Source organism: Pan troglodytes, chromosome 1 (assembly GCF_028858775.2).
Source record: "Pan troglodytes isolate AG18354 chromosome 1, NHGRI_mPanTro3-v2.0_pri, whole genome shotgun sequence".
In the NCBI taxonomy this organism is placed as follows: domain Eukaryota; kingdom Metazoa; phylum Chordata; class Mammalia; order Primates; family Hominidae; genus Pan; species Pan troglodytes.
The window spans coordinates 16,548,694-16,569,661 of NC_072398.2; the positions used below are offsets into that span (position 1 = coordinate 16,548,694).

The following is a 20,968-nucleotide window of genomic DNA, read 5'->3' on the forward strand; positions in this document are numbered from 1 at the left end:
GGTCTGTGCTGAATCAGGGTGCAGGCTTTCTCTCGGCTGGGTAACATTATCATAGAAAAAAAGAATGCAATTGGCTTGTGTCCTAGGACCACACTGAATTTTAATATATAATTTTAGAGTACAGCCCAATTTCTCCCTATAATACTGCTACGGGGACATGGAGATGGGCTCCAGGATAAATCATTATGAGTGATAGGCATCATTTTCAGGACAAAATCATTGTCATTTTTAGGACAAAGTGATGCTTATCGCTTATATTGATTTATCATGGAGGCCACCTTCATGTTCCCATAGCTGTATTATCATCCCTCTTCTCTAATTATAAGGTTCTAGAAGTGGCTAAATGTATCTTTTCCCCTAGGATGAACTGATTCTCTGATGGGACATTGGTCCCTTAGCAGAGGTGAGGAACCTCTGCTGGGCTCATCTCCTCATTCACCAGATGCACCAGCAGAGGCCTGTCTGGGACTCACGCTGGGATCACTGGCAAAGGCTATTGGGAGGCTCACAGGTAGGCTGGGTTGTGAAGGAATGTTTCATGGAGGAGGAAGTCATGGCCCCTGCACACTTCCTGCCTTCACAGAGTATACATTCTGGTGGGAAAGACAGAGGCCACACGTAAGAAAGCACGAGGAGATTTGAGAGGGGTAGTTCAAAATGCCATAAAGAGGAGAACTGATCAGAATTCCAAGAGGCACAATCCTGGATGCCATAATCCCAAATGTTGAAATCCCGAAAGATCAAAGTTCCCAAAATATAATTCTGGAAAAAAATAATAAACTCTTTAAAAGATATTTATTTACACTTTTAAAAGGGGTTTTATTTGAAAAACATATAAGCACGTGACAGGACACCTCATAGGCCACTTTACACAATAAAATAGGCAATAACAACATACATATTTTTGCAAGCATAAATACTCAGGTATATAAATGGCAGTCACATGGGTATAACAGTTATGAGCAGATGAACCATATTCATAAAGAAATAGGTAAAAAGGAGGTGTATAAAGCCGTGCCACTGTGGCTGGCAACAGTGTGCCTCTACTTCAGTCATCTGAAATACTGTGAAGAACAACCTTTGCCTTTTGAGAAGATCAATAAAAAACTGATTGCCACTGCAAGTGCAGTTGCCTAAAGAACTGAGATTTTGAGAAATTTTATCTCTCCTAAAGAAGATGTACAATCACAACTTCTCTTCGTTTACTGAGGAAATTTCAACATTTTCACATACGTGCACAGCGCTTATCCACAAAGTCAAGATTCTGATAGTGCACTCGTGTGGGTTCAAATTCGCAAAAAAAAAAAAAAAAAATGTGTAAAAGAAATTAGAATTCTCTAGAAGATTTCACATGATTTATACCTCTGGTATTGCAAATGACATAAAGATGAAGTACACAGCATAGTGAATTATAAAACATAAGGCTGACAATTTAAATAGTAAAAAATGAAAAACAAAAAAAACTTTTAAAAACTTAAAAAAAAGAAAAGAAAAAAGGAAAAAAAAATACCTAAAAGGAAAATTCAACAAATGAAAAAGTGTGTTGCAGGGCTAGATTACGGGCAATTGCACACAGATAGTCCATAAGAGCTGGCCTAACATGATGCAACTGTCCTGTGATTAGGATTTGGGGGATTTTAGACTTTAGAGATTTTGATCTTTCGGGGTTTTGACATTCTGGATTACGGTGTTCAGGAATGTGTGTTTCGGGATTATGATCCAAACCTCCACAAGGAGATAGAGGGTTGACCTGGCCTAGTACAGGGATCAAGAAGGATCTTCCTGAGGGAGAGCCATTTGAGACCTGAAGGATGAAGAGGGGTTAGCAAGACAGAAGCAGGTAGAGAAGGAAACTCTTGGCACACGGGAAGTCTGTGTGGAGGCTGAGAGGTGAAATGTGTGGAGTGTAGAACTATGGGAACTGTTTGGTATTGCTGAAGAATAGGGAGCAAGGCAGGCGACTGGAAAGGGCAGACAGGGCCAGGTTAAGGAATTTTTCTCTTGAGGGCAATGGGAAGCCTCTGAGGGTTTTAAAGCAAGGGAGGAAGGTGATCTGATTTGATGTATGAAAGACCACAGTAGGGCAGATGAATTAGAGAAGAGCTGGACAGAAGGCAGGAAGACAGACAGAACATTTAGGAGGCTGTTGCTATTGTCCTGGCAAGACATGATGGTGCAGTAAGGATGTTAGGAGAAGTAGACACATGCTAGATATATTTAGGAGGTAGAGATAGAGTCCTGGTCATTGACTGGATTAAAGCATGGGGGAGAAGGAGGGGTTGAGGAGAAGCCCCAGCTTTTGGAAATGACAAATAAATGGGTGGTGATGCTATTACTGAAATGGGGATCACAGGAAATGGAGTCTGGAGAGTTACATTTTTTGATGTATTGGGTTGAGGTGTATTGAGATCGAGCTACCTTTGAGGCATCCAAGTAGACATGTTGACTGAGAAGTACAATTTCATAGTAGTCAGAGTTCATTTTTGCAATGTCGACATCTGATATATAATCTATATCTATTATAGTAGAGTTCATTTTTGCAGTGTTGACATCTGATACATATCTATATCTATATCTATATCTATCTATATCTATATCGATCTATCTGCATGCTTAGGTTCCTGGGAGCTGAATATACATTCCTAGGCTGTCCATATTGGTTCATGGGTCCCAGCACAAGGATTGTAATTGTAAACATTGGAAAAGATGAGATTTGTCAGGAAACAGGTGAAGGGTAGGAGAAATCCTGAGGTGCATCAGATGTGAAGGTGGTAGGAAGAGGAGTTTCAGAGGCAGGGAGGTGTCAGAGAGGAAGGAGGGGTTCCAGGAGAAGGTAGCACAATGGGGCAAAGGAAGGTGAATGTTCCATGAAGGAGAAAGTGTTCTGCAGTGGTCAATACTGCTGAGAGTTCCATCCAGGAAACTAAGGTTGGAGGCAGTCTATGGAATGTGTAAATGTTACGAAGGTGAGGAGAACTTTGATGTTATGCAGTATGCAATGGGAAGCCCAGAAGAATTGTGAACTGGAAATCTATGTGCTTAAAGGACTGTGTGTCCCCTGGTTTAGAACAGCGGTCCCCAGCCCCCAGTCTGTGGCCTGTTAGGAACCAAGTGGCACCGCAGGAGGTGAGTGGCTGGCTGGCTTCATCTGTATTCACAGCTGCTTCCCATCACTGGCATTACTGCCAGAGCTCTGCCTCCTGTCAGATCGGTGGCTGCATCATATTCTCATAGGAGCATGAAACTTATTGTGAACAGCGCATGGGAGGGATCTAAGCTGTGCGTTAGAAGCCAGGGGGGAAGAAAACAAAGAGCTTATTTAGGAGAGTTGTCCATACTCAAGGACAAAAACACCTAAGGAGGATGGCTACGCTGGTGTGAGAGATCGTTGGAGGAAACCAGAATCGTTCTTGTTGGATCACGGAAGGCAGAGAAAGAGAAGAATCCAAGAGAAAACTCTCTTGGTCTAGTATTTAGCAGAGTGACATCTGTATCACAAATGTCATGGCTAGCAAGGGTTGCCAGCCTTCGGGAAAATTTGATAGATTTGGCTTTAGGTCATTTAGTTGTAGGCAATAGTGTCACATGCTGGTGGCCTTTGTTGTTGCTGTGTTTTGTAGGTGGATGAAAATGGTGTCTGCCGAAAGCTCTTAGGATGAAAATGGTGCCTGCCACAGGCTCTTTACTTAGGATGAAAATGGTGTCTGCCACAGGCTCTTTACTTAGGATGAAAATGGTGTCTGCCACAGGCTCTATACTTAGTCATTTGTTGCATTTCTGGAAATAAAGAAGTACAATTTCATAGTAGTCAGCGTTCATTTTTGCAATGTTGACACTTAATTTTACAATTTCTGGAAACACTGGAATTAGGAGAGCTAAGGTGTTTCAGTTTCCTTTTACGGTCCTTTTCTCCTTACTCCTACAATCTTAAAATAGAGTATGAGCTTGCTCTTTCCACATCAAAGCAGTTTCAAAGATTTAATTTTCAGATTTTGTGGGTAGGATTTACCTTTCTAACCCTTGGCCACTCTTCTCATGTTTCTCTCTGATTGCCTCCTCACACTGCTCCTTTGCTCCCCTTCCTTCCCATCTCTCTCCCTCAATTGCCTTCCCACTTAGGTCTCTCCCCAGGAAATCTCAAGTGCAGCTATTTGGCAGACAACCAGATGTTAGAACGAGGAAATGTGGCCTTGCTAATCCACCTGGGACCTGGAAAGCAGAAACTACATAGTCTTGATAGAGCATTTCAAATTTATCTCCATTTCTCCCTTATAACTCTTCATTTTTTAAAAACAAAAATCTGTCCCCTTATAGGATTTAAATATCATAAGCATTTTCCTGTCAGTGTTCTGACAGTTTTTCTTTATCAGACAGCAAACACATCCTCCAAAGTATTTAATACTGGGTGTCCAGTCCCTAGTTGTTAAATGAATAAATAAATGAACGAATGATGAAGACAGGCAGAACAGTCTATCTGCTTTTTTTTATTTTCTCCATATTGCTTTCAACTTTTTCTAGATTATTTTTTCCCAGGGGGTGTGTTTTTCCATCAGCACTGCAGAAAGACCTGGAAGTAGTCACCAGGTTCTGTGAAATGTCTTACACATTGAGGCTGCTTAGAGTTTAATTAAGAACCTAAACTGTTGTTACATAAGACTGTTAAAATTAGGAAAGGAAGTGGTTTGCCAAATTATAGGCAGCCCTAGATACATAACCAATATTAAAAAGAAATCAAATGTAAAATGTAAATCTACATACATATATGTGTATGCTGTATATGCCTTTTCTGTACTGATTTCTTTAGATTTATTACTCGGCAGAGTATGTGTGGTGCTTTTGAGCATTACTATTGATAAACGCCATCTAGTGGTGTAGAATAGCAGATGCTCTATAGGTCAATTCAACTAACATGTCATTATTATTGTTATTTCATAAAAGTAGAACCAAAAACACTCGTTAAAGGATCCTGTATGTCCCAAGTAGAAATAAAATTTGGAAGATCAAGACATAAACTTTAAATCTGCTATGGAAGAACAGAGAAAGATCAATACAGTACTTTCTCTCAGTGCAATCCATCCACCCACTCCCTATTCATTCATCAGATATCGATCAAGACCACGTCTTTTGCCAGGTTCTGTGTGAGGTGCTGGATATAAAGTTCCAGTCTCCTCCTTGAAGGACAGCAGCAAGTGGCAAACACTGATGACCTACTGTGTCTTCAGCTGTTTTGCTTCCTTCCTCCCTCTCTTCTTCCCTCCCTCTCTCCTTCTCTCCCTCTCCTTCCCTCCTCTTCTCCTTCCTTTCCTCTCTTTTCTTTTTCCTTCCCTCCCTTCTGTCCTCCCTCCCTCCTTCCTTCCTCCCTCCTTCCTCCCTCCCCTCTCTCTCCCCCATCTCTTCCTCCTTCCCTCCTTCTTTCTTTTCTTTCCTTCCTTTCCTTCCTTCCCCTCTCCTTCCTTCCAAGTGAGGCAAGAGGCAGAAGACACCTCTCATAGTGATAAAGTTAGTACAAGTTGTTAACCTGTGGGTCTGAGACTAGAGAAAGTGAAAGAGATAACAAGGGGTATAAAATGTAAAATAGCTACGGCCAAGAGTTTGAATCATCAGAAAAGAAATAACCCACCTGTCTTAGAAGATTCTTGGAGATACATTAGCTTGGACACATTGCAGCAAAGACAAACATTGGATTTTAAATTTCTGAAACATGCGATTAAGAACACAAGAAACTTTTCGCTTCTGAAGGATATTTGTCAGTGATCCTTAATCACGCAATCCAAGATTGGCCATTCCAGATCTCCATGTCACACATCTATACAACATTAAATTCAAGTTGGCATTTTAAATGTGTTGTCTTTGCAGTAATCTGAAAATTGCTTCCTCTGTGAAACTCCCAGCTAGGTAGTATTTTATTTCCTTGAGGATCGTCTCATTATTTATCTGTAATAATCCACATCCCCCAGAGCAGAACTGAACACAGAGTAGGCCTCCGTAGATATCCACAGAACTGAGACTTTTATATTAGATGGGTTTCTTCTAAGGCTATTATGGACAGTATAGGGTACTTAGCACATCATTTATGTTGTCCTATTGGTTTTATGTTATTCTAGTGGTTTTCATTTTAAGATAAACATGTGCTTTGTTTTTTATCATGACTGGTAGTACACTAAAGCCAGTAACCCAGCTTTCTGAGCTGCAGCTGAACCATTTCTTTTAAAATTGCAGCAGAACTTTGTATTTCTTAATTTACCTCACAAGACCATATTCAAACATGTTTCTGTTGTAAGAGGTTTTCTTTAAAAAAAAAAAAAAGAAAAGAAAAGTTGAAGCAGCACCCATGTGCTTGTCTGTCTGTGAGGACTTCCCTTCTAAGAGGAAAACAGAACCTGGCATGGATGAAGTGCCATGTAAGTGTTTGTTACACAAGTGAATAAGCCTGTGCTTGGCCAAAGGGCACCGCTGTTTCTCAAACATGCCTGGCACAGGCAGCTCCTGTGTCTTTGCCCACAGTGCTTCCTCTTGCCAGGGGTAGAGTGCTCTCTTCTCTCCTTCTCACCTGGCCAGTTTCACATCCTTGGTCAGGCCTTTGCTGGTTGGCCCAAGCCAGATGGCTGGCTCTCCTGCTCTCTCTGTGGGCGCCACTCATTGGTGATCACGAGCACCTGCTCTCAAGTTCTTCTCCTCGTCATAAAATTCATATACTCTAATAAATATTGCCCTTTGGGTCCTTAGAGTCCAATATAATACCCTGAATGTAATACGTGTTCAACGCCTATTTGTTGCAAATTATACATCTTCATTTGACATAAAAGAAATACTTATTAAAAGATGGTTAGTAATAGAAAAGGGAAGGAGGAAATAAGGATAGGAGTGTAAACCCTTATTTAACTTAGGTATTCAGGTTTATTACAGTGTACACATTTCATCTGTAGGTAGAATCTTGCTGCAGTGTGTCAAGAAAATAAAACTTCCGTTTTGCTAAATTCAAACGTAAATAGCTAGAAGTACCAGGCAAGGTCAGCCAAGAAGTGCAAAACCTTGGAACAGGGTAGACAGTTGGTATGTCTTTGAACTCCAGCTCTTTTTACACTTAGAGAAAAATAGGTAAGACTGATGTTGGAATTATTTCAGGCGTGGATGTGCTGGATGAAAACTGTAAAAAGAATTAGGCCGGGCGCGGTGGCTCACGCCTGTAATCCCAGCACTTTGGGAGGCCAACATGGGTGGATCACTTGAGGTCAGGAGTTCCAGACCAGCCTGGCCAACGTGTCGAAACCCCATGTCTACTAAAAATAGAAAAATTAGCAGGGTTTGATGGTGTGTGCCTGCAATCCCAGCTACTTGGGAGGCTGAGGCAGGAGAATCACTGGCACCTGGGAGGTGGAGCCAAGATCATGCCACCACACTCCAGCCTCGGTGACAGAGCGACTCCATCCCCTGCCAAAAAAAGAAAAAAGAAAAAAAAAAGAATTAATCCCTTTAGTTTGTTTCTTTGGGAACCCCTAGAACACGATGCAATTCACAGAAGAAAGAAGAATTTTGAGGGATAGAAAGTGAGGCTTGGGCAACAAGGGGAGGGAAAATCTTGGCCTGGGGGAAGGCGAAAGTGATAAGTTCACACTAGCCTTTAGGCAAATACAATTTTATAATTCACCATTGATGTTTGTCTTTAAAATTTCAGCAAAATGTATAGCTTTAACATAGAATGATTTTCAGTAAGATGTCCTGAGGCAAAAAGGATGCAGTGATATCTTCATAGGTGCTGCAATTCCACCGTCTGTGCTAAGTTTCAGGCTGTTTGCCTAAAAAGGCAACAAACAAGAGGGCTGCTGCTAGGAAGACCAGCAAGGAAGGACACACACATTAAATCTAATACTATTTCTGGAATATTTTATTTGGTGAAGAAGGTTCAGAATCATTCCTGAGATGTGTCTCTTGAGGATCTCTTGTGGTCGGCCGTGAGGTGGACACCTTGTGGGTTTTGCTCTCGCCTGTACGTATCACCATTGTTCTGCACAGCAAAGGGGCTCACTCAGGACCTGTTTGTTGAAAGCAGGAACATTCCGATGAAGGCCAGCCTCATGTGACGTGGAGTTCTGGGAAAGTAAGAAACTCCCACGGACCTTCATAAATGTACACAAATATTTACTCTGCACAATCAATTACAGGCATTAAAAAAAAATACTGCCAACCTTGGTAGTGGGGCTTAGGATATTTCAATTTTAGTTTGGAAAGCACAAGAAGTGGGATGGGAAGGTGAGAGAGTGAGAATTGTGGCTAACACCGTCATCGAAGAGTGTCTGGCCAGACTTCCTTCCATATATGATCATTATGTATTGGATATTAAGGAACACATCAAAGGGGTGGGTTCCTCTTCATCTATTAGACAGTGTACATTTGTAGCTGCAGCAGTTAAGACCCACCTCAATGACAACCCACTGACCCAGGATCTGCTCCGGACTGTAGTGGATTTGTGCCTTAGGGATCAAAATGCTGGAGGAGATGTGGTTCTTCTCCTCAAGGCCCTTATAGACAATGAAACACGCAATAAGGTGAAATGTGATCATGTCCTCCCTAGGCACTCCCAGGAAAAGTTCCTTCACGGCTGCTCCTCCTGCAGGGTTTTGTTGAGTACACAGGAGATAATGTTGATACCTCTTGTAGAGTATCTACAACGTATGAGGATACACCTGTGAGTTGGTGAGCTCTTGAAAAGCCGAGCCTTATGTCCTGTGCATTTTATATTCCCAGCACCTAGCATGGTCTGGAACATCAGAGGATCTCCATAAATCTGTTTTTGTTTTTGTTTTGTTTTGTTTTTTGAGACGGAGTCTCACTCTGTCACCCAGGCTGGCGTGCAGTGGCATGATCCCGGCTCACTGCGAGCTCCACATCCCGGGTTCACACCATCCTCTTGCCTCAGCCACCCGAGTAGCTGGGACTACAGGCGCCTGCCACCACAGGCGCCTGCCACCACGCCCGGCTATTTTTTGTATTTTTAGTAGAGACTGGGTTTCACCGTGTTAGCCAGGAAGATCCTGATCTCCTGACCTTGTGATCCTCCCGCCTCAGCCTCCCAAAGTGCTGGGATTACAGGCTTGAGCCACCGCGCCCGGCTTCATAAATGTTTGTTAAATGAATACATGACAATCTTGTAAATGCTGATAATGGGGTGACAATTGGGAAACTCATCAAAACCTGGAGTGCTCAGGAATTGTATTATGTCACAGGATTGCTTCTTGACCTGTTTAGTTATACCTAATCCCACAGATTATACCTATAATTTAAAAAGATACGAAAGATTGTATAATGTGTACATGCTTCAGATCACAGAGAAATATAGTGTGGGAAGGACCGCCTCTATTTACCTTTTAACAGGGCTGTGTTCTAGGAAGTGTTTGTGATAGGGAAGTAGAGAGAACACTTTTTCTTCAGGAAGAAGTCTGACTCTAGAAGGGGAGAAACTGAAAGCCCCAATCCAGTCTCAGGGAACCCAGCTCAAAACTCTGACAAAAAAGCCTGCTCAGGAAATTCTACGGTGTGGCTGGAAGGTAAGTTAGAGGCTGCCTCCACCTGCTTTATTATTCCTGCGTATAGATGACTGTTGCTGTCCATTTAGGCAGAGTCAATTCCAGTCTAGCTTAAAAGATTCTTCTGAGACCCTTTAATCTTTCAGCATCTAATTCAAATGTCAAGCAATTTACAATAATAGTTTCAAATAATGCTTCCTCACAGGTGAGTCAACATTTCTAAGAAAGCAGAAAAGTTGGGTATAAAAAGTTCAATTCTTCCTCGTCAGAAAAAAGATGCAAGACATTTCTACCGTGGGCTGAGCGCTGCCTGGAGGGCAGGGAGGAAGGGGTGAGCGGACCGCGCTGGGATGTGGGTGCCTGGAACTGCCAATCTCTCCGTTTTCCCCCTGGCTCCTAAAGGTCTCTTAGCAGCATTTCCTGCACGCTGGCACCCCCTGTCCTCCTAACGTTTTACTGCCTGCGTGTTTCTCTGTGCTTCCCCACCCTCCGACCCACAGGGCCCGGGGCGCCCTCCGGGGGCCGGCACACAGCAGGGTCTCGCTTCCTCGCGCTGTCTTCTTCAGATGGGATCACTTCGACTTGCGGCCGTTTGGGCGTTCGCGGGGCCTCGGCGATTCTGTGGCGTCCTGGGCTGTGTATGTAGCCCCAACGGCCGAGGCTCACGGATCCGACCGCCCGGCCGCCGCGTCTGTCCCAAGTTGGGAGACGGGAGGGCCGGGTGGGGTCGCGCCTGCGCCAGGGGGCGGCTCAGAACCAGACTCGCGGTTTTTAACTTATTCCTCAGAGGGGCGAAAGCGAGTCCCGACAAGGACGGCGACGGCTCTCTAGAAGCCGGGGTCCAGGTAGGCTGCCCGGCCCTCGAGCTCGCCCAGCGCGGCTCATGATGCGCCCCGCAGCCCCCTCCCCAAGAAGGGCGTCCGGGCCCCTCCTGGACGCGCAGCTCCCGCGCGCCGCGGGGCCTGGGAACAGCGCACCGGCTGCGCCCGGAGCCGGGCGGACGGTGAGACTGACGGCGTCCGCGCCCAATCGTGGGGCGGGGCCGAGGGGGCCTGCAGGCAGCTACCAATGGGAGCCCGCAGAGCGGGCGGGGGGCGGTGCCGCTGGGCGGGCGGGCGGTGGCATCGGGAGCCGGCGCGGCAGACTGGGAGCCCGGGAGGAGCTGGCGGAGCGAGAGGAGGAGGAGGACGGAGGAGGAGCACCGCGCCCCCGCCGGCCGCCCGAGCGCAGGCCGAGAGCTCCAGCCGCAGCCGGCGGGTCCGGGCCGCCTCCGCCGGAGCCCGGCGCGGGGAGAGTCCGGGCCGATGGGCAGCCCGGGGCAACGGCGGGCGGCGAGGCGGCAGCCCGGGTACGCGCCGCCCGGGGCGCACAGGCTGTAGCAGGTCCCGGCGGACGGCGTTGCGAAGGTTCGTGTCGGGGAATCCGACGGGCAGCGTGGCGAGGGTCGGTTCGGGATGCCTGCGGCCAGGCGGGGACTGTCCCGAAGGGGAAGGGGATGCCCTTCGGGGCGCTTTGGGGGGCTGACGGCGGCGAGGGGTGCGAGGGGCGCGGCGCAGGGTCCGGCTTGTAGACGCAGATGCGCCCGCGCTCCCGATCCCCGGCTGGAAGAGGAGCCGCCGCCGCCTGTTCTCTCCAAGTTATCGATCGGCTGAAAGGTTATTCCCGTCTCGGCGACACAGGCACTGAGGAGGATCTCCTCCAGGTGCCCAGAACTCCGCTCTGACTAACGCTCTCTGGAAGGGCTCGCGGTTGCCCGACGCAGCTTCCCCGGCGCGCTTGGCCGGCTGACGCCGAACTTGCTGCGGGGCTCATTCCCCTTCTAGAGGGGGTGCGCCCGGAGCGCGCGCCCTCACCGGGACGGATCCCTCTTTGTAAGACCGTGAGCCTCCGGCGAGCGCTCTTCTCACTCGCCGCGACCTTTCTTCCCACTTTGCCAGCTCCTGGGCCTCTCCGGGTCTTCCCGTGTCAGTGAGGGTAGTTTGCCCACGTCCTGGGAATATCCCTAGGAACACCTACAGATTAATTTTCAGCCGTGCAGCAAACCCAAAGAATCAATTTCGGCTCATCATCTGCAAGAGAGAGCCGAGGCTTCTCGGAAAGAGAGAACAACTTGGCATTACCCCTGTGGGAGATATTTGTCATCATTAACCTGCTTGAGTTAAATTAATTCAGCCCAAGATGACTCTGGCCTGAGTATTAGAAAAAATCAAGTGCATTGGTTACGCAATTGTGCTCACCAAAACATGATTTTGGTCAAAACAAAATTGTAGACATTTTGGATTTTGGTTAGATTGAGACTGGGTTTTGACAAGGATGGCTTTTTTAAAAAAAAACAAGGAAAAAAACCCTCAAAGAATCTTGGTGATTCTCATGTCTTTGCCCAGTAAGTTCAAAATAGTCGCACAGATTTTTCTTTTCTTTGCCTCTTTTGTCTGCAGTCTCCATTCTAAACGTTAACACTAGATGGCTTTCTTATGACAGACATTTAGTAAACTGCCCATTTGAGTTGCGTTTGTGTGCAGCCTAGGTTGTAATTTTTCTAGTGTTACAATTAGTAATTGAAGAAAAAAGATCTCCCAAACTGTTGCTTTTTATTACTTTCCTAGAAAACCTACACATACCGATATTTTTGCGGATATTGAGAGGTGGCCTATTATTTTTGGCATTCCCAAAGTTGAATTTCAAGAGACAACTTGGTTACTGTATTTAGTTACATCATTTAAGAATGCCTGTTTCATGTTTGGACTTATTTAAAGAATTCAGAGTTCTGTTAGTTTTGTCATTCTGTTTAGACAATATTTCCAGTTAAAAGATGTTTACCGCTTGATTGAATTTCACTGCTTGATTCAGAGTTATAAGAGAGTATTATTCATGAGAAAAATGCAGTCTTTCTTAAGTTTTGGGTATAAATCACATTGATTCTTCCTAAAAGATTCCATTGATCCATTTTGGGAAGAGATGCAGTTAAAGTATCTGCATGATTCATACCAGGGATTGTGTTAGGGACATCTCCCCAGAGGATGTTTGATTTTTTCATTTCTAAGCACAAGCTCTTTTATGACAAGCACAGTAGCCCGTAGTTTCAGCAGTAACAGCAGCAGCAGCAGCAGCAGGCTCCCAGTTATGTTTTTTTAAGCACTTTTATTCTAAAGCAAGATCATGGCAGCCTGTCCAAATCTTGCCTAGGTAGGCAAACTTATTTATACGCTGGGTAAATATCTTGAAATTATCTTTGTAGCTCTCATTTATTGTGTGCCTTGCCCAGCTTAAAATAAGACATATTGAATTTGTTCTAAATTAGAGTGTATTCATAAATAGCTGAAGGAAAAAGAAGAAAAACTACAGAGCAAACATCTGGGAAGTAGGAAATGAAATCAGAAACAGCTTTTATCAGTACCCACATTCTACCTATAGATGGGGTGAAATGAACTTGGATAAGAAGCAGTGTAAGCACTTGATCCGGAAAATAAAGCAAGAGCTAGATCACAGGTATGGGGGTGGAGCTTCTGGCTTTTAGTATGGGCCACAGATTTTACCCAGTTGCTTTAAGTATATGTTTTTCATTAAATGCTTTTTATGTTTTTAAATCATAGATTTTCTCAAAGAGCTTTAATTGTACGGAATGTAACTATTAGTCTAATAAGGGAATTATCAGATCATGATTTGGCTTCTATGATGCTTACTGTAGTTAAAGCTGTGTAATATGGATTTGGAAGGTGTTTTTTTTTTCTCCCCCTCACCCCCCCCCAAGACTGGGATGGTGTTTTGAAGGGTTCCTTGATACCTGAGCTTAGTAAACACTTGTCCACCTTGGGGATCTTTTTACCTGAGGCAAAGGAGAAGCGGGTTATTATTTTGAAATTAGCAGTCTATTTCTGAAAGTAAGGAAATACTAGCTACCCTGAAAAACCAGTTGTTTGGTAATTGAAACTGGTTTAAAAGCACTGTGTTTGGGCATCGAAACTAGTTTAAAGGGATTGTGTTTCCTGCATACTTTGCGAAGAACTATGTGTTTATGTGGATACAGCCCCTTGCCCCCAACCATAATTGGTAAATGCAGGGTTATTTTTTGAGATTGAGGAAGGCATTGAGTTTTTGAACTTCTGATCAATTTATGGTGGTAGTTTAGGATTACAAATCCTTTTAAAGACACACTGAATTTGAAGAAAATTTAGACTAGGGTATTGTTAATTGAAAAGCTGCTTTTTTTTTTCTTTCTGTTTTGAACTTCAATGAAATACAAAGTACAGTCCTAGAGAATAGTGAACCGTGTTCTAGGTTTTCTACTTCTGTTAATGTGCCTAATTGATTTGCAGAGTGAGAGTAGAAAAAGCTTTAGGCACAGACAGGAACCTTGAGCTTCCTGCCTCTACCACCTGTCACAAATGAATTTGGATGAAACTATTTTCATGATCCCTTTCAGCACCAAAATTTGGGGTTTCTTTAAGGTTTAAGACGAACGCATTAGAGTAATGAAAATGCCTGTCTGACTGGGATGTTTATATTTTTCATGATTATGTCATTTCTTTGCCTTGGCCTATAGTAAGTTTGTATGTGAATGCTTTGCATGAGGGTCATAGCTACTTGGTTTACCTTGAAATCAATGATTCAGAAATTGCTTTTTGTGTTCCAGTTGCATGTAGCTGTGACTCCTTTTAAAAGTGTGGTAACAATGTGGTAGGAATTTAAAAGCTTCCCAACTTTAGACATAGATTATTTTGATCCTTTCTGAACTGGATTCATAAACTTTGGTTCCAAAGAACAGCAGCTGTAGAAGGGAGCCAGATCTTGACTCACTGTTGAGGTTCTGCTTCTTGAGAGATTTCATATTTAGTGCAACCCAATTCCTTGGTTCGTTCTTCTCCCCCAGTACTAGATAGCCAAGTTGGGTGGTAGGAAGGAAGAAAATATGCAGCAAGTCGAGTCTAGTTGTCATAGCTCCTTTGGACCAGAAAGGACCTTGAAGATTGTCTCGTCATGTTGTTCCTATACCTTTTGTTTTCGTCTACCTGTAAAATGAAAAAAAAAAAAAAAGCAAATATTAGGGATTGTCAGATATGTCAGCATTTAATGTTGCTACATAAGTGTGTTTAAAATTGACAACAGCAGTTACTACCTATTGTCAATGCATTTCGTCAAAATCCTTTTGATGTACCAAAAAAGAGAAAAGGTGGGGAAAGGGAGAAGAATATGTATGCTGTCAGACTTAAAGGAGAGTTCTTCCTATCCAGAGAGGAGCTGTGTTAAAATTACCCCTCTCGTGGATTTTTATCTATCCCCACACGACACTTTTTTCTTTTGCATGGGTCAATGAAAAATTCACTAAGGACCAGGGTTTGGAAATCACTGAGTAGCTCAACTAACCCTTCTTTGATATTTGGATCCTTTTATATAATCTCTGTAAGTGGTCTTCCAGTAATACCTGAACATTGCAAGTAACGGGTGGTGATTTCCACCTTTTAATGGTTTTGAGTACTAGAAAGTTTTTTGGCCTATAGAATTGAAATCTGATTCTGCTTGTTTATTCAAATTCTACTGCCTTGGTGGCCTACAGAACAAATCCTTCAGTCTCTGTCAGAGTTGGGCTCTTGGTGTAACGTGACCCGTGAACATGACCCGTGTAGAGTACAGCAGGAGCGTCTTGTCATAGGTTGCATGTTGCTTGCACTGATGTAGTCCAAGTTTGCATTTACTTTTCTGGTGGCCAGACTCAACGAGTTTCCTTTTCACTAAAACCCACCGAGCCGTTAATCACATGCTGCCATCGAACCTTTCCATCTTGCGCTGATGTCACTGCAAAACCTAACATTTATTGCGCTGTGGTTTTGCTTTATTTTAGCTGATTCTTTCCATCATGCTTTTTAGAATTTGATTATATTATTTGGCACCTTTACCTGTCCTCCCAAAGAAATGCTGTCTGTACATTATTAGATCAGACTCTTTTATATCTTTACTTAAGCCGGTGATGAAATTGTTAAACTGGCTGAACAACACGAAGTGTGTCTCTGGAAGCTTCCCTCGAGGCTTACAAGGAGTCACACTCTCGGTTATAGTTAACTACTAATGCTCTTAATATCTTATAACTAGCCCATATAGCTCCACCTTTCCACATGGATATCCTGAAAGAGTGTGTCAAACCTCCTTTGCTGGTTCTACTGACCAAGTTATGCTGAGTAATAATGAGTTCATTTTCAGTGTGTCCCTAGTAACGAGCACTCTCTTCTGCATATGATTAAGAAAATGTGTTAAATGACTGACTGGATTGAGACACTAGGGTCACACTGTGATCTGTGACCTCTGGAGGCCTTAGGAACTGCAATGCTTGTAGGAAAAATCAGAATCTTGTTGGACTTTCTTCAGCTTATTTTTTGGTTTGGTAGTCTCTTGTGTTGAATTGCTTTCAGATAGTGGGGAAGAACACCACAGTCTCTTCCGGTTTTGTTTTAATTGGTTGATATACTTCTCTTCCTATTTTACTAATAAACATTTAGCCAGAAGGAGTGTCTTGAACTCTGCCCATTAGATTACTCCGTATTTTTCACTTCTGCATATTTGCTTAATCTGCTGAGAAATATCCCCATTTAGTTGAGTTGCTCAGGAAATCAGAACAGTCCGAAGTAAGCTATCTGGTAGTATATTCAAACTCTTAAGTAAAAATATCTAGGTAAAGAGCCAGTGTTAAAAATTGTTACTGTGGAAAGTAAGAACTCCTGGGTGAATAAAAGATTATGTCTGCTGAGATGAACTATTGTGTGGAGTTTTAAAAGAAAGTTCGGATTAATGCTTAAGGCGTAGTGTCCTGTGAAGTCAGCATAACTACTTTCACTGTCTTCTGGAGGTGGTTTTGATAACACATTTGGTTCCTTGTTGAACAGTGGGTATTCACATTGTTCAGGAATGGCTTTGGGATACTGTCCTCTCTGTATTGAAGTTTCTAATAAGTAATTTTAGGAATTATAGTTTTGATTCTTTGTACAGGGCAAATGCTACCTGTTTCAGGTGTTTAAATGGCCTAATGCAAAAAACAGTGGTTTCTTTTTAGTTGGTTCTCAAAGTTCTCAAACTTTTTTCAACGTGCATCCCATCTATATACACAATTGTCTAAGTGTTCATGTATGTATGCGTATACATGTATACATATCTGCATGCACGTTTGTGTGTGTGTATATGTATAAGATATCTGTATGTATAAACATATACTTTACTGTGCTAAGATATTATGGACATAAAACAAATGTACATTTTAAGAAGATTAATATTAAAAATAAATAGATGTAGAAGTATTTTCTCTGCATCTCAAGGGCATTTGTATCTTTGAAATGTGTGGCCCCTGTGTAGAGACCACTGTTGTACTATCACTGGTTAGAGTTTATAGCAGTTGAGAAATGGAATTTCTAGGGAGCCTGTAGGGTCTTGTGAGGCAAGCGGAAGACAAACTCCACTCTTGATGGGCCTTATATTTACTGTGTATTTATTCTTTTTCCCGAAGACATTTCTGACTTTGGTCTGTTTTCTTCCAGAATTGCTTGTGGGTCTTGGTTTGGGGTTTCATTTATTGAGGGGTAGGAGGTTAATGTAATGGCGATGCTATTCTCCTTAGAAAGTTTCTAATTGAACTCAGTGGTTTTTTTGTTTTGTTTTGTTTTGTTTTTTGAGACAGAGTCTCGCACTGTCGCCCAGGCTGGAGTGCAGTGGTGCGATCTTGGCTCACTGCAAGCTCTGTCTCCTGGGTTCCTGCCATTCTCCTGCCTCAGCCTCCCGAGTAGCTGGGACTACAGGTGCCTGCCACCATGCCTAGCTAATTTTTTTTTTTATTTTTAGTAGAGACGGGGTTTCACCATGTTAGCCAGGATGGTCTCGATCTCCTGACCTCCTGATCTGCCCGCCTCGGCCTCCCAGAGTGCTGGGATTACAGGCGTGAGCCACTGTGCCTGGCCTGAACTCAGCTGTTTAAGAAGCATCATACTATCACACTCAGACAAAACCATTCCCAGGATCAGGGTATGTTAAAAGTTCAGATTGATAGCCTAGCTCTGTCTGTATGTGATTGGCCAGAACTGTAGCACACAGCCACCCGTAGTGCAAGGAATGCCTGACTTCCCAGCCATTAGTGGGTTGGGAATGAGTGAGGAGAGACAGCAGGGAGCCCTGCTCTTGTATCTCCAGTAACTTCCAGCTAAACGAGCACCATCCACCCCCTCCCATCCTCCTGTGCGATTTTAATAATGGAACGTAAGCAGCAAACAGGCAGGGACATTTCTGGTTTACTGCTGTATTCCCTGCACTTAGGTGGTTTTTGCCACATAATAGGCTCACAGTAAACAAATATTTGTTAAAGAAATGATTGGGAGTTGTGGGTTGAACATAAAAGAACTTCCTTTATCTTGGCTTTTGTTGAACTAAATACTGTTGAGCAAGTTCTAATCATTATTTCTATTGTACATGATCTATCTTGAACAACAATTTATACCTCATTTATGCCTTTCCTGGGTCGTTTGAAATGACCTGTGATTGAACTCTGATATGGAACTGGTAAAAATGTGGAAGTTTCTGAAGAGGGACTGTGTTCCATCTGTTACATCAAGAACTTTATAGCCCCATTCAGAGGGGTGTGGTTCCTGGGAGCCTGGGCACCCTTAGGTGGCCGCCTTTCATGAGAGAGTGTGATTTACACCTTTCCCAGGTTTCAAAGTCTCATCTGTGCTGATGCCTGCATAGCCCTGTTTGAATCCCATGAGGCTGCGGTTGACTTAAAAGCCCTGGCTGGGGCTTAATCAAGCTTACTGAACAGAAAGGATTTCTGAGTTGTGTAGTACTGTCTGTAGTCCTTTAGCTCTCAGTCTATTAGCAGGGTTCATTTCTACAGGAAATCATGATGTTTAAAAACCCCATCAGTAGTGTATAGTGCATCTTTTGTTGACTCAGTACATGAGGATATTATTTATGCCTTAAATGTGGTAGGTGCTCGGTGGCCATAGTCTTAATTTTACATGGTAAAAGTCTTTTATCTTTAATATCTTAATGTAGTGCTAGTTCTTGTAATATGACATTAGAGGGATGTCATTCTAACTCCTATTTGTTTACATTTGTGTATAAGGTATGCTGTGATAAGTGCTGTAAGCAAGGCGTACATGATAGTAGAAGCATCCAATTTATCAACCAATTTTATTTGAGGATCGTTGTAACTCATTTGTTTGGAATAATAGGTCATTTTTCCCATTTAAAATGTTTTAATTTGGGCATAGTGGCTCATGCCTGTAATCCCAGTGCTTTGGGAGGCTGAGGCAAGGATTGCTTGAGCCCAGGAGTTTGAGACTAGCCTGGACTGCAAAGCAAGGCCTCATCTCTACAGAAAATTTTAAAATGAGCCGAGTGTGGTGGTGCACACCTGTCGACCTAGCCGCTGGGGAGCCTGAGGAGGGCCGATCCCTTGAGCCCAGGCGTTCGAGGTTACAGTGGGCTGATCGTGCCAGTGGACCCCAACCTGTGTGACAGAGTGAGACCCTGTCACACACACAAAAAATGTTTTAAATGACAAGAATAAGTGAAGGAGACTAATGTTGATTTATGAAGAGAATAAAGAATTGGGGAGAGATATTCTTAAAGGCGAGTGTAAAATGTTATCGTGCTTGAACTTTCATTTGTGTTCTCTCATGTATACTTAACGAGAACCTTATAAGGCTGGTGGGATTTTTTTCCCTTTTACAGATACAAAAACTAAGGTTTCACGAAAGTGTGGTTTTCTGAATCTGAGTCCTTATATTTTAAACCCATTTCTCTTGGTTCCAGCTATAGTGTTCTTTATTCTACAGCTCACTTGTAAGGTATGGTAGGTTTCAATAAATCATGATAAAAGGAAAGAATGAAAAGACAGAAAGGAAGAAGGGAGAGAGGGAGGGACTAAAGAAGGTGTGTGCATATAAGAATGGCGGAATTACCGACTCACTATCACTGAAAGGGGGAAGTGGAGGCTGAGGGTTGGGCTAATGAGCTCATTGTTCTGGTCTAAAAACTTCCCTGTTCTCTCAGCCAGTGAATTGTCTGTTATTAACTAGAAATTTTGTAATTTGTGGTGAGGTAGCAGTTTTACTGATTGAATCAGGTTATATATTCTTTGTTGGGAAGTGAGTGGGTCCTTCTGTGATCATGCAGAGAACATTTTTTTTAGCCTCTGAGTCTTGGCCAAGATTAAAAGAAATATAAGAGGAAAACAATTTTTGTTTTGCATTTATACTTTGCTAGATTTGCATAATCTTTGTTTAAGCCAGTTGAATGTGAATCCCTAAATAAATTTCAGGCATTTAAATATTTAAAAGGATTCATCCACAGTACTTTACTCACCCAAAGAATAAGTGCTTACAACAAAGAAAATAACACCCTTGCAGATGCAGCCTATATAGACTTTGTTCACCTTGTCATTGAATTATACAACATTAATAGCGAAGCTAGAATTTGAACATTCACTGAAATGCTTAGCTGGCTCTGTTCCAAAATATTGTTTCCCTGGTAGAGAAAGCAGGACAATTTGTTTAAAACTGGCAGTTCGCCAGTCAGAATAGCTCTGACGCAATCATTGCAGTAACTACTTTGCTCTGACTGCTAATTTTAGGGCAGTTAAATCTGGGTGATGTCTGATGGCTGCTGTCGCTGTGCGTCTGGTTATGTGGAGCTTTCTAAATTCATCCTCTTAGCTTGGCACCGTAACTTAGTTCTTTCTGAGATAAGCTGTGGAGCAGAGGGGATGTTGAGTCGGCACAGGATATGTGCATGGAATGAGGAACAAGGCCCTAGGAGAGTTTCAAGAGACACTGCTTTAATCTTACTACGCTCTTTGTTATTCCAATAGCAAAGGCTTAGCACATCTGTACTTCCCTTGCTGTAGCACCCTGGGAGGTGTTGAGGAAGGTGGAGAGAAGTGTACATCGAGACACCTGCCTTCATGGAGCAGGGTTCTGGCAATATGCACTTGCTTTCCTTGTCATCCCTGCAAGCATTAGTGTGTTTAAAAGTGAACTTTTACCTTCTTCCTTTTTGGAACAGGTAAAACTATGGAGAAAAACGGTAATTTAAAAAAATCTGGCCGGGCGTGGTGGCTCATGCCCATAATCCCAGCACTTTGGGAGGCTGAGGCGGGCGGATCATGAGTTCAGGAGTTCGAGACCAGCCTGACCAACATGGTGAAACCCCGTCTCTACTAAAAATACAAAAATTAGCCAGGCTTGGCAGCGCGTGCCTGTAATCCCAGCTACTCAGGAGGCTGAGGCGGGAGAAACTCTTGAACTCGGGAGGCGGAGGTTGCAGTGAGCTGAGATCGCGCCACTGCACTCCAGCCTGGTGAGAGAGCAAGACTCCATCTTAAAAATAAATCTATTTGGAGCATTTAAGAGCAGAGTAGAATATCCTGCTATTGCAGATGATACAAGTGGGATAAGGGGTTCTTCTGT

At 43.3% G+C, this 20,968-nt stretch overlaps 1 protein-coding gene across 5 annotated transcripts in view; it reads left to right on the forward strand.

Annotated features, from left to right (window-relative positions):
- The first annotated feature begins 10,291 nt into the window (after nucleotides 1-10,291).
- The window catches only part of SIPA1L2 (signal induced proliferation associated 1 like 2), a 234,414-nt gene continuing 223,737 nt past the window's right edge, over nucleotides 10,292-20,968 (forward strand). For 3 of the 5 annotated variants that reach the window (XM_016941031.4, XM_016941027.4, XM_054660264.2), the window contains exon 1: nucleotides 10,847-10,930. The gene's annotated coding sequence lies outside the window, so the exon portion shown is untranslated. Of the gene's footprint in view, nucleotides 10,370-10,665; nucleotides 10,931-20,968 lie in introns of those variants that run through there. The other 2 variants (XM_063790534.1, XM_016941012.4) reach the window with 2 other exon arrangements.